The sequence below is a fragment of the Pinus tabuliformis genome, chromosome X (assembly GCF_031772625.1).
Source record: "Pinus tabuliformis cultivar Carrire ecotype Pingquan chromosome X, CPIR1, whole genome shotgun sequence".
Classification (NCBI taxonomy): domain Eukaryota; kingdom Viridiplantae; phylum Streptophyta; class Pinopsida; order Pinales; family Pinaceae; genus Pinus; species Pinus tabuliformis.
In genome coordinates this window covers 1,219,945,492-1,219,958,332 of record NC_142308.1, presented here as the reverse complement: position 1 = coordinate 1,219,958,332, position 12,841 = coordinate 1,219,945,492, and positions in this window count along the sequence as shown.

The following is a 12,841-nucleotide window of genomic DNA, read 5'->3' as shown; positions in this document are numbered from 1 at the left end:
GATATCTCATCATTCATCCTAAACAAAATGATTAAATAAATCCTGCTTTAAACTGAGTCCTAAAAATTAATTCAAAATCGAAACTGGATAGTTAAATGAACTAATTAAACACCATATTAAATGCACAATTGAAATGTTAATAAAAAACGATAAAACCTTACAACTCTAGGGGGCCCTCTTGCGAGATGTAGGTAATAACACGACTTTTTCAAAGGATTATATAAGAATTGAGATAACTCACAAAAAAGGTATCAATCAAAACAAATTTTTTATAACTGTAAACAGATTTTCAAAAATAATATGTAGGTCTATCATTTATCATGCCGAGAGGTAGATTTATAACCTCTATCAATAATTATTTTAGACATATACGAGTCTATCCTACTCTACAAAGACTAAAAATAACGTAATAAGATAATATGCCATGATTTCCTCATGATTTTCTATTGAAGAAGCAAATCATGAGGCTAAATATATGCTTCAATTAATTTTCTCGCTCGCCTGGTTTGCATTCAACTCCTTCTTCGTTAGTTGACTTTCGCGTTTACTGGGCTTATGCGGTGTTCTTATCATCGATCCAAGTCATGAACATAGGTAAATATTGTTATGCCAACTATTAGCCACTTGCCCATATCTCTCATTCCTCAGTTGGAGTTTCGGAACCCATCAAACCTTCAACTCTATTGCGGAATCAGTCATTAGCTGCAGAATTGGTGCAATTCAGTAGCTTATGAAATATTGAGTTAAATAATAAAAACAATGAAACTTATGAAATAAAATATGTTTAAGTACCTTCTATTTCCAGGAAACTTGTAAATTGATGCTCAATTAGAGTTATTAGAGTAAAAAAGAAGGAGGATGGAGTGTAAGAAGGTTATCAAAAAGAGACAATTTTGAGCTTCAGCACATTACACTGGGGCTTCCAAATCAAAGGAAAAAAGAAGATATTTTCAAAAATGGAAGTCAAAGAACAAGGATATGGAGAAGGAATAAAATTAAGTGGTAAGAATGTGCTCTAGCCCTATGTGCTTAAAACAAAAATAGAAAATTGTATATAGACAATGGATGTTCAAGTCATATGGTAGGAGATAAAAGTAAATTTATCTCTATAAAAGAAGTCAAAGGAAGTAGTATCACCCTTGGAAATAATGATTGAAGAAAGTTAGTCTTGATGATTGAAGGAAAAAGACTCAGAATGTTCTATTGGTTGAAGATCTAAAGCATGATTTACCAAGTGTAAGTAAAATGTTTGATTAAGTGTATGGCCTCACATTCCATTCTAAAGGATGTGAAATAAGAAAACAAGATTCATGAAGACTGGTAGAAAATGGAATCAAGTATCTAAACAATGTATATGTCCTCAATGAGATTAAAAGAAAAAAAAACTCATATATCATAGTGATATCTCTCCTGTCTCGTTAGTAATAGTTAAGTGAGAGAATACAACACATTAAGTAGATGTAAGCATTACAATATGTGATGCACGAGAAAATAAAGAAGTGGAAATTTTTTAGGATATTAATTAACATTAAACATGACAGTAAATAGCCTTAAGGGTTAACTTAGTTATTTGAGTCCCTATTGTTAAATCTTCTTTTCTTTTGAGAGGTCATGGGTTCAATTCTCTCGACACTCTCACGATCAGGATCTATGATTAAGCCATCAGGAAGTGATCCCTTTGGGTGGATATTCCTGGTATGAATATTCAATGGACGTAGCTGTCATCAATCTCTTGGGTCCATAAATCACATAGAAAAATTAAATTAAAATGAATTGACAATAGATGATGTGTGAAGAAAGTCAAGTAAACATTGTATTATCATCGATGCATAATTTCAAGGGGATTAACATCTTGTCCTCGATATAAAAATGTAGGAGAAATTCCAAACAAGAGGAATCATTTTAAACAAGGATATTTATAAATAAGGAAAATCATTACTTTAGGGGGAGCATCCCTTTTGAGGAAAAGAAGAAAGTTGTAGTCTAAGGAGTTAAGTTGTAGAAAAAATGAATTATAAGCTCAAGGGGAGCAACTAAAAAAGGATGAAGTAAAAGGAAGTTTAATTACATGGGGAGCAGTCTTAAGAGAAGAGCTACAAAAGAAGAAATGTTGCATGTAGGAAAAAATAGACACAACCTTGATAATGTGAGATGTTGGGTCCTTCATTTTTGGTAATAGTTTTGGAGAAATTTGGTCAAGTTTTGGTCAAAAAATGGTCACGGAGAAGATCACCGGAAGTGGCGAGATAAGTGGTTAAAATATCCAAAACACAGGAACATAAAGGAAGAAGTGGCAAAAAGGAGGTTAAAAGCAGTTACTTTGGAACTCACAAAAGCCATGAAAGGAGGATAGATGTGCTAGATTTTGAAAATATAAAAGGTGATAAGGACCAAAACACTTAGATTTTGTCAAAGTGGACCAGATAAAGAAAGCATGATCAAGGGAGGAAATCTATAAAATGCCAAAGGAAAGAAGATAGAACATAGAATTTTTAGTGTACGTTGAAATACTATCGGTGCGAAATTCTGAACAAATTGCAATCTTTCCATTGTATTCTTATGTTAAGCTCTATGCAATGGCCTAATAATTATGCGAGATCTCTCATCTTCATTTAGAGCCATGATGTAATGTAATGATCTAGTTGCTAATAAAAGAAGTGTTGTGGGGACTAATTGTGTGTCTTTATGTTAGAATGAATGGTTAATTGTTTGTCTATTAATTTCTTTATGAGATTATGGTTATGGATGTATTTTGTTGTTTCTAGCTGAAAAGCGTTTCTGTTTAATTACTAAATGAATTGAAGGTGTTACTATAATGTCGAATGTAGTATTCGTACAATGAATTGTTTGAATGTTAAATTATCTCTCTGTCTTGACCTATGATTCATTATCCTTTTTTAAGTCTCAACATGCCTTGGGTGAGACACTTCTCTTCCCAAAATAAGTGAAAATGTTGGTGATGTGCTAGACTACAACAAAAATATTTGTTCGCACCATGTTTTTGAACAGAGGGTCTTCCTTATTAAATTTTGTGCCAACAAATGGTTCCATTACTTGGAATTGAGTATTTTGAAGTGATATAGATGATGGTATCAAAGATCCTTAGAGGAGATCTTCAAGATTGGTGGCATGAGAACATTGACCAATTTATTTTGCAGAAAGTGTAGTTGTGGCAGAAGAATTTGGAATGGGTAAAGAGGGAGGTTTCGTATGAAACACATCTGTGACCAATACGAAATATTTCGGTGTAAGTTTTATGAAGAACTTCATAACAGGTTGAGTCAGGTACATATCAAAGCAGAATATGGAAACCATCTTAGACTTCGCCAGACCTAGACTATTGCTGATCTAGTTGAGTTGCATAGAATAGATACTAAGATGACTAGACTTGTTGACCTTTAGGTATAAGAAGATTCTAGATAGTTATATTATTAAATTTGCTGCAGAAGGTCATTTATATTTTCCTAAAGCTGAAGCAATATTCAAGTATGGGTTGCAGGGGAGATTTCTAAAAGAAATACCTTTGTGGATTAAAATTTTGATGGTGGAAGAAAACCTATTGGCGTTTCAAGAACACACTATTACAACTTAAAGATATAATTACTGGGGTAAGGACCTAGGGGAGGGATGTTACTAGTTGCGAAAGATGAAGATATTATTGTGATTGATGCAAATGAGTCATAAAGATCTTGAGATCTAATAAAACATAGAAGGGAACATATAGCTTATGAATGGCAGGAAAATACATTGAATGAAATATGAAGACATTAGTGAGAGCTACACCGAATAGGAGAGGTTTTGAATAGTCTAAGGTTATGGATAGAAGGACCGAGTAGTTCAGATTTGCAGCATACATGAGATAGTAGTGGTGTGAATTCTATCCAAATAGGAGGTGCTGGAAGCAGTGTCATCAGAAATATGGAGGGAAGTATTGGAGATCCCCATGAGTTAGAAGGAGTGAAGGCACTGGACGAATCAAGACTTTCAATTGAGTTAATGGACGAAAATACCTCTCCCGATGAAGAAATGCAAGTTTTGATGAGGCGACTATTTTATGAAGATGATGCATCCCATGTAAGTAATATCTCACTGGGTAACAACAAAGATAGCTCCTTCCCTAACCTCCCCCTGGTACCCTATTAGAATTATGCTTATTTTATCTCAAAGTTAGTAAAGACTTTAAAATTTCAAAAAATTTATATTCCATATATGACTGGTGCTCCTAGTGGTTTTGGTGGTAGTTCTCAATCAAATTCTTCAAGATCTTCACAGCCTAGTTCACAAGGATTTATACTGATATTCCCTGGCCAATTTGGAATGGTCAGTAACATAGTGGGATCATTCACTCGACACCATGAATTTTCTGGACGAGGGAATGAATATGTTGAACAACATGGTATTTGTGTGAGACCATATGGAGCGATAGAAAACACCCAATGCTATTAATATTATTGAATTCTAAACTAATTTAAGGGAGAGGGTGCTTAGGTGGTTTATCAAATGTTTTTTTTTGCATCATAACCCTACCCTCGATGAAGTGAAATGAGAATTTATTCATGATTTCAAACTTCCCCAGACAAATCAACAACAAATATTGAAATCATGGGATATTAAAGAACATGAAGGAGAAACTGCATGGGAGTGCGCACAATGGTTTTAGGATTCTCTTGGAAAGTTAAGTTATCCAATCGATCCTAATCACCAACGAGATTGGTTCATTAAAGCCTTGCTACCATTGCCTTGAATCCCCTTAACACAACAAAACACGTATATATTCCAAGGCACACTTGAGAAAGCTACATAGATTGAAGTTATGGCGGGGTATCCTCATGAGCACAGGAGAAGTGCTACTTCTAGTGATCCTGCCCTTGTTGGATTACAACATCAGATTACTAATTTGATTGAAAGGTTGAAATAAATGTGTGCAACAAGACCTTTACGTCCTCATGTATGGTGCACTAAATGTCACCTTGACGGTTATTATGCAACAAAATATCCAAGGTTGAGAGGTTCAGGACCATCTTCTATGCCTATGGGACCAACTCTACCTTTACCTATGGTTGGAATTGTGGAAGTTGGTAAAAATTATTTATATCAAGGACATACTCAATTTCATGCATTCCCCAATCAACAAGGTACACCCATGATTGAATACTATGAGATATGCCATACCTATGGTCATCCACCTCATCTCTGCCCTATTTTGCAAAAATATTCAAACATGCCAAATAATATGTTTTGTGAATTTTTTGGGTCACTGACTCATCATGTGAATCAATGTAGAGCTCTATATGCTTTGCCTAATTGGTTTGATCACACTACATTTAGAGTTAATGAAGCTCCTCGAGGATGAGGAGGAGGTAATTCAAGGGGAGGAAGAACTGTAGGTAGAGGTCTATTCCGTTGTTACAATTGTCATCAAGAAGGACATGCTTCCCGTGATTTTCCATTACCTAGAAGGCCTTGGTGTTATCAATGCATAGAAATTACACATGCAACACAAGGCTATCCCAAATTGATCACTCGATGGGAAGAGCATAATCAACAAAGAGGAGAAAACCTAATTAATGCAGAACCTAGGGGACTTGAACCAACTCCACTGCCAAATATTAATATAGTCATTAGAGGAGGAAAAAGGATTGGAGCAGATATGGAAATCTTAAAACAACTAACTTTAATTAGACGGGGATCACCTAAGAATTCCTATGATTCCTGTTGAACCTCCATTTTGTCCAAATTTTCATGATTTACTGAGTAATTTTATGCATGTACTAAGAATCTATAATCATTATTATTCATTTTATGCATTATTAATTTATTATTTAGAGGCATTTAGAGCTAACAGTTATTGATTTATGAATTATTCTTGTTTTTTTAATTTCAAGAGTATTTAATGTGAAAATGTCATTAATGTTAGGATATTTTGTGGAAGGCGCTAACATTCCTATACTAGTAGTTCTTGCACCAGTAATTCTTGCACCAACAGTTCTTGTACCAACTAATGCTACTGGCTTTGATAGCTTGGGATGGACCTTTACCGATAAAACTGAGTTGATCATGTTTTTATACATATGCCAACAAGCCTTGGTCCTGAATTCACCTTCCTGTATCATACAACGTGTCTGCACCAACATTCCTGCAATAGCTGTGCCTGCACCAACATGCCTGTGTTGAGTGATAAAAGCTGTCTTTTTAACCCCTATTTACCCTACATTAATTATCAATCCAGGTACGATTTTTTTATCTCAAGAGTGTACTCAGTCTGAGGTGGTCACTTGATTCAAGAATAATGTTTTCTAGTTTGCAGTATAGTGCTAAATACAAGAGTAAACGGATGCTGGAAATAGAATCTACTTGTAATTAAAAGAAACCTTAATGCTATGAAACTTAAATCATTCATTCAGAAAACTATAGAAATTTATTAGTCAAGGATGCAGTAGTGATAACTCTTTCCTCTCTCAACTAATATAAATGAAATCAATCATAAACAGGATCTCCAATCTGAGAACTTAGACAACGATAGTCAATGTTCTTTACAGTTGTAGATCTTTCAATCCACACTAAAGCAAATCATAACAATTCGATTGGAAATGCTTACTAAAACACACTTGCTGCACTATCAATTAAAAGGTGAAAGCAAATCCTTGTAGAAAAGGAACAACAACTAAGTCTGTTGAAAAGATTGAACAACAAAGCTTAATCTACATAAATGAATCGAATAACACTCTTTACCGAAATGAACCGAACAACAATCTTTAACTGAAATGAACTGAACAACAATCTTCAGATAATAAAGGAACAGTAAATCTCATTAAGTGTAAACACACAACAACTATAAAGTAATAGAATCAGTAATATTATTCTGGCAGAGTGAACATTAATCGCAGGTATAAAGGAACGACAATCATGATTATAATTGAACAGTAATTAAATGAACATCAGTTGCAGTTGTGAGTGAACAACATAATCTAGACTAGACAACGTAGTATTGTTTCAAAAGGAACAACACGACATTGAGTTATGAATAAAAATCTTGTTATCAACGCAGTCTAATTACAATCTTGATGTAACAGAGTAATTCAGCAAGATGTTCAGAAACAGAATATTACCGAATAAAGTGAATTAAGGAAATGCAAAGGAAATCAAACCACACACGACTGTAATTGTAAAATAGTGATACTTGAAACAAGTGGATCCATCAGGGCTGGACCCTTAGCCACCAGGGAAGCACTGCTGCGTTTAATCCAAGATTAGATAATGGAACAACAACTGAGTTATATATTAATCATATATGGCAGAGTTACAACTATTGCTCCTCAAAGGGAGTTGATAATCAAAGTTGAAATTATAGAAGTAATTCTAAAAAATCAATCCTCCTTTTTTCTTACAATCGTTGCCCCATTTATAATGGGTAGGTGAATACATCAAGGCTATAGATAACTTTTAAAGTAGGCAAATACATCAAGGTTATAGTTTAATCTTCCATCTTCAGTTTTCTTCTTGTCCTTTTGCACAACCACTCTGTTTTCTCCGTCTTTTCCTAACGGAGGAACAACAGTTGCCTTGCTTTTGACTTTACCTTCCGAATAGTGATTTTCTATTCCCTTCACTTTTTGTATAGAAAAAGACAATAATTAGTTATTTTGTATTAATCACAAATCTCCTTAATTCTATCATAATTCTTTAACATATTACCATTTTAGAATGTAAAGGAGTTATGATCCAAAGGAAAAGATAAAGAAATAAATGGCAAATGCATACCTTTTCCATCGCTCAACACACCCCCTTGCTTACCCTTTTTCATGTCCTCATGAAAAGCATGTAATTTACATGCAAGGAAGTTAGGGAAGAGGTTGGAGAGAGATTTTCATGAAGTGGTCTTAAACCATGATTTGCAGCTAAAACTTAAAAAATGGCTCCTATTTTCCACTTATGCAATTCGTATATAGCCTTATATCCTGCTGCATGATACCAGATAATGGGGCTTCGAAATCTACAACCTAGCCAAAGTGGACCTTCTCTCAAGATGAAGTTACTATAGGTAACTAGGCGATCGACAACTAATTTAAAATTTTTATAATTGAAGGGTTCTTTGTCTTGGATATTTCAATTGGAAGTCTTCCATCGGAGTTTAGCTGCTGCTATGGCAGGGCCTTCGATGGATAGGAAGTATTATACCCCTTGCTGGGCAACTGATTTATGAATGGGTCCCAATGTCTGGATCACACCCTTCTTTCTCATTAAGCTTCTATGCTGATCCCACAACTGTAATGGGTTTTCCGGTTCACCCATTACCCAAATGTCTAACCCGTTTTCTTGTCTCTAAAAGGTGTTATGGGCCTTGAGCCATTTTAACTGGTTAACATCAAATGAAATGAATGCTTGAAACTAGATATCACCCACAAAAGGATTGGGATTCTTTTCCATTTCCTCCTCCAACACAAAATTATGCAAATAAAATTCATATAGCAATCGCTGGACTTTCACTCCATAATGTTTATAGCAGCTTATGAAATCATCAATAGTTTTTAACTCTATATGTACCCCTGCCTTGATAGCCTTAATTTTTAACTGTAAATACCTTTCTAACAAAAACAAAGCATAATTTTTGGCAGGTTCCCTATAGGCTAGAACATCAGTATATAGAGAACAGAGGGTATCCATTCGACTTATGATTGAGTTTAGCTTATTTGTTACCTTTTCAACTTTTTCCTTTGCCTTTCGACATTTATCAAAGGCCTCACTCTTTGATGCATTGATGTTCTTAAATTGTTACTGTAACTTTTGGTATTTCTCCAGAGGAACGGTCTCTTCTGTGAGTTTTCCTATCGTCTGCTCAGCCTGTGCTAGATCCTATTGGAGTTTCACTATCCTAGGATCATTGTCTGTTGACACTTTTGGGCTAAAGATCTACTTGGATCTTCTTATTGTGACATCTGGTTCCTACAGTCTGTGTCCCTTTTGTTTGGTCAGTCGTGATGCTAGAGGATAGTGCCTCTGTTTGGACATCCTTATTACAAATTGGTGTATCTTCTGTTTCAGTCGCTGCACCTGTAACAGCTGCATGTTGTTCCTTGCTGTCCTGAATGGATATGGGCTCCGTTTGAGTCCCCGTGGCATTTATTTTATGGAGTTTCATTTGGGTGTCTGCATTTCTTGTTCTTGTGGTTATTTTTGAGATTTTCCCCATTTTTAGGGCCCTTATTTGTTGTCTGAGTTGTTTTATTACATTCAGTAGCCTTTGTTGTTCCTTTCACAACCTCTTGATTTCGTTCGTCTTCTTCTTCAAAGGAATAGTTGTTTCTTTTCTTGGACCTGGGCTTTGTTCTTCAGGGATTGTACCCTCACCCTGGCTTATTTCCATATTTTCTGTTTGGAACACTTCTTTAGTGTTCTCGTCCTCCTGATTAGGTTTCTCAGGGGAGGTAACCCTAGTTTGATTTGCTATTTCCTGGGTGGCTTCTGCTTCTACTTCTTCTTCATTATTCATCTCCTCAGATGCACTCTTGTTGTGAGTAGAGTGTTCCAGTGATTTCCCTTCTTCTTCTTCCTCATCATTCATCTCCTCAGATGCACTCTTGTGAGCAGAGTGTTCCTGTGATTGTGCTTCTTCTTCTTCCTCATCATTCATCTCCTTGGATGCACTCTCACTGTGAGCAGAGTGTTCCTGTGATTGTGCTACCTCAATATTGAGGTTGAGCGGGCTCTGTGGTTGAATATATTCACCCATATTGGCCAAAATTTGGGCCAATTCGTCTTCCTACAATGGACTTTGTAGTGGACTTGCACCAGAGCGCTCCATTTCTTCCTCCAATTCTTCTTCCAATTCTTCTTCCCATTCTTCTTCCACATTTTCCCCTTCTTCGAGCTGTGGGGGTTGCTCATCCTTGGGGTCCAGTATTTCTAAGGGTTGGCTACTATTATCTTGGAGATTTCCCAACATTTCCCTGCTTTCCCTCGATCTAAGGGACTATCTGCGTTTCTGCAGTCTAGTTGATGTGCTGGTGGTTCTTTTTCTTTTTGGGGCTGGTAAGGCCAATCCCCCGTCTATTGAAAATACCAATTCTTCCCAACTAGACTGCTGCTGAGTAAGACTATGATTGACTATTAATCAAATTAAACCATGATGACTTACTACCATTTTTGTATGACATGATTTCCTTATACTCCAAGCGGCGTCATGCAATAAAGAAATTAAATATGCAGGAAAATTTACAACACATTTCTGTCTTAATACTGCTAATAATTTGAGATGGCGTGGTCTTACCACATCCTTTCTCCCATCGCATGTGATGTAGCTTTGCACTATTCTAGCTAATTCTACCCATGGTTCTCCCAGGGTTGCAGGCAAGAATCCTTTTCCTTTGATGGTAAGGTTCTGTCCTTCGTCCCGGAAGATGGCTATAGCGTCTCGAAGTCTTACTTTTTTCTTGGTCCATACTGGTCCAACTGGCAATAGTCCAGATATTTCGGCAATTACCACCTCTATTACCGTTATTCGCCTTCCCCTCACCATGGAATAATCTTCCTGCAAATTCTACAGAAATTCAATGGCCACAGTTTCATGGGATTGTTGTAGTCGTGTAAGGTAATTGATCCATCCTGCTCTTTCCAGAATTGCTCGTGTAGCGTCGAAAATTATCAGCACTTGTGGTTCGCTGCGTATTGCTCTGCCTCCCATTTTGTTCAAGCTTAGCACACTGTTAATTTTTACAAAGCAAAAACAAACACAGAAATGACAATGGAACAAAAAGTTGTGCATATTAGAAAATTTCAATATCGTTAAACTTGCTATATGGAGTCATAGTACCTTCAAATAAGGAATTGACATGTCTTCCAGTGTATTTTGGAGATCACCCGCGCCCCCCTAAAATGTTATAGGTCGTCCTTGACCGGAAAATGGAAGAGCAATGTACTGGATGGCAACTGGACAGAAAAAAAAGGAACGGCGTATATATTCATGGCATGATTGCAAAAGTAGCGAATTACTGAAACCAACGCTTATGATGAAAATTGAAAATAGATATAGAAATGTTATGGAATGATGCGAAAAATAGGGGAGAGGACAACTGACGTAAGTAAAAATGCTTATGCGGTCGTTATCCAATTTACCCATTATGATTGATTTATAATCAATATTTCATGTGTAAGAGGTTCGAAAGGGTTATATAACATAATCTCATTTGAAATCAAGATAAAGATATAAGAAAAGGGTTTATAATGACTATTGGTGTATGAAAAGTATGACTTCAATACCATCAATAGAGCTTTGTTGCCCACAGGTGTTCATGACCTTGACAAAGTTGCTTGTTTCACCCTTGGAACGATAATCCTTTATGTATGCCTAGGAAAGTGTTGTGTGATGTCAGAATGAAGGCCATTGTGCTGGCTTGGTAACCAGATGAATCACAGTGCCATTCACTAGGAAGGAGTGAAAGGTGGGCAGGCCGGCTTGTGATGGGACCTCCTGTTCCAAGGACTTTCTTATTTTTCTGATATGCCTCTTCGATCATATCCCTAGTGTGGTGGCCATAGTGGGAATGCCACTTCACTGCTTCCTTATGATCATGGTAGGCTGGCTCTTGATGAGATCCCCTATCCTTCATTTGACAAATCATGTTAGTAATCATATAGATATATATTTCTCTCTCTTTTTTTTTCTTTTCTTTTATATAGCACTTTCCTATTTATATACAGAGGATGGCTCAACACTCCTTAAGAGTAGGGATGGTGGAAGAAGTCTGAACATCTCAATAGAGGAAAAATATGCCCTTATTCTTATTCAATAATAATGATCAAAGATAATTATGAAGATTAAGGAAGAACCAACATGATAAACATAATCAATCAAATTAGTTTTAGTGAAAATAAATACAACAAAGTGATATAAATAGTTGTGTCCTTTCCTCTTTTTTCTTATTGATACATGGCAATTTCTCTAAAGATAAAGATTTTTCTTTGGTTTGTTGATTTCAGTATCCTCTAGTTTGTGTGTTCTTGCATGAATGTATGCCTGTGCCTTAAAGGGATCATGAACAGTGAACCATCATTCACAAAAATCCTCTAAATGATGTTCTTTAAGAAACACACACACAAAAAAAAATGCACTCAAAAATTGTTGTTCCTTAGATGGAATAGTTTATGTTCCTTAAGAGTGACAACAAAAAGAATATCTGCACGCAAAACCATGGTTCCTTTAAGAGGAACAACAAACAAAAGAAAAAAATACACTCGAAACTGCTGTTCCTTAAGAGGGACAACAACTACTCCTTAAACGGAACAACAAATAAAGCAAACATGAAATAAAATACAGATCCTTCGAAAATACAGATCATTCGAAATTGAAACCGCTATTCCTTCGGAAAGAACGACAGAAAGAAAAATGTGAAGGAGGGCTGTTCCTTTAAAAGGAACAACAAAGCAATCTGGCGGAAGTGCGATTTGTTTAAGAGGAACAGAAAAAGCAATCGAGCGGAAGTGCTGTTCCTTTAAGAGGAACAACAAAAATGCAATCTAGAGGAAATGTTGTTCCTTTGAAAAGGAATAGAAAAATGCGAAAGTGTTGTCCCTTTGGAAAGAAACAACAAAAATGTGAAAGTGTTGTTCCTTCGGAAAGGAACAACAAAAATGTGGAAATGCTGTTCCTTCGAAAAGGAATAGCAGAAATGCAGGAGTGTTGTTCTTTCAGAAAGGAACAACAAAAATGCGGAAATGCTGTTCCTTTAGAAAGGAACAGCAGAAATGCGAAAGTGTTGTTCCTTCGGAAAGGAACAACAGAAATGCAGGAGTGTTGTTCCTTCGTAAAGGAATAACATAAATGCGGAAAAGTTGTTCCTTTAGA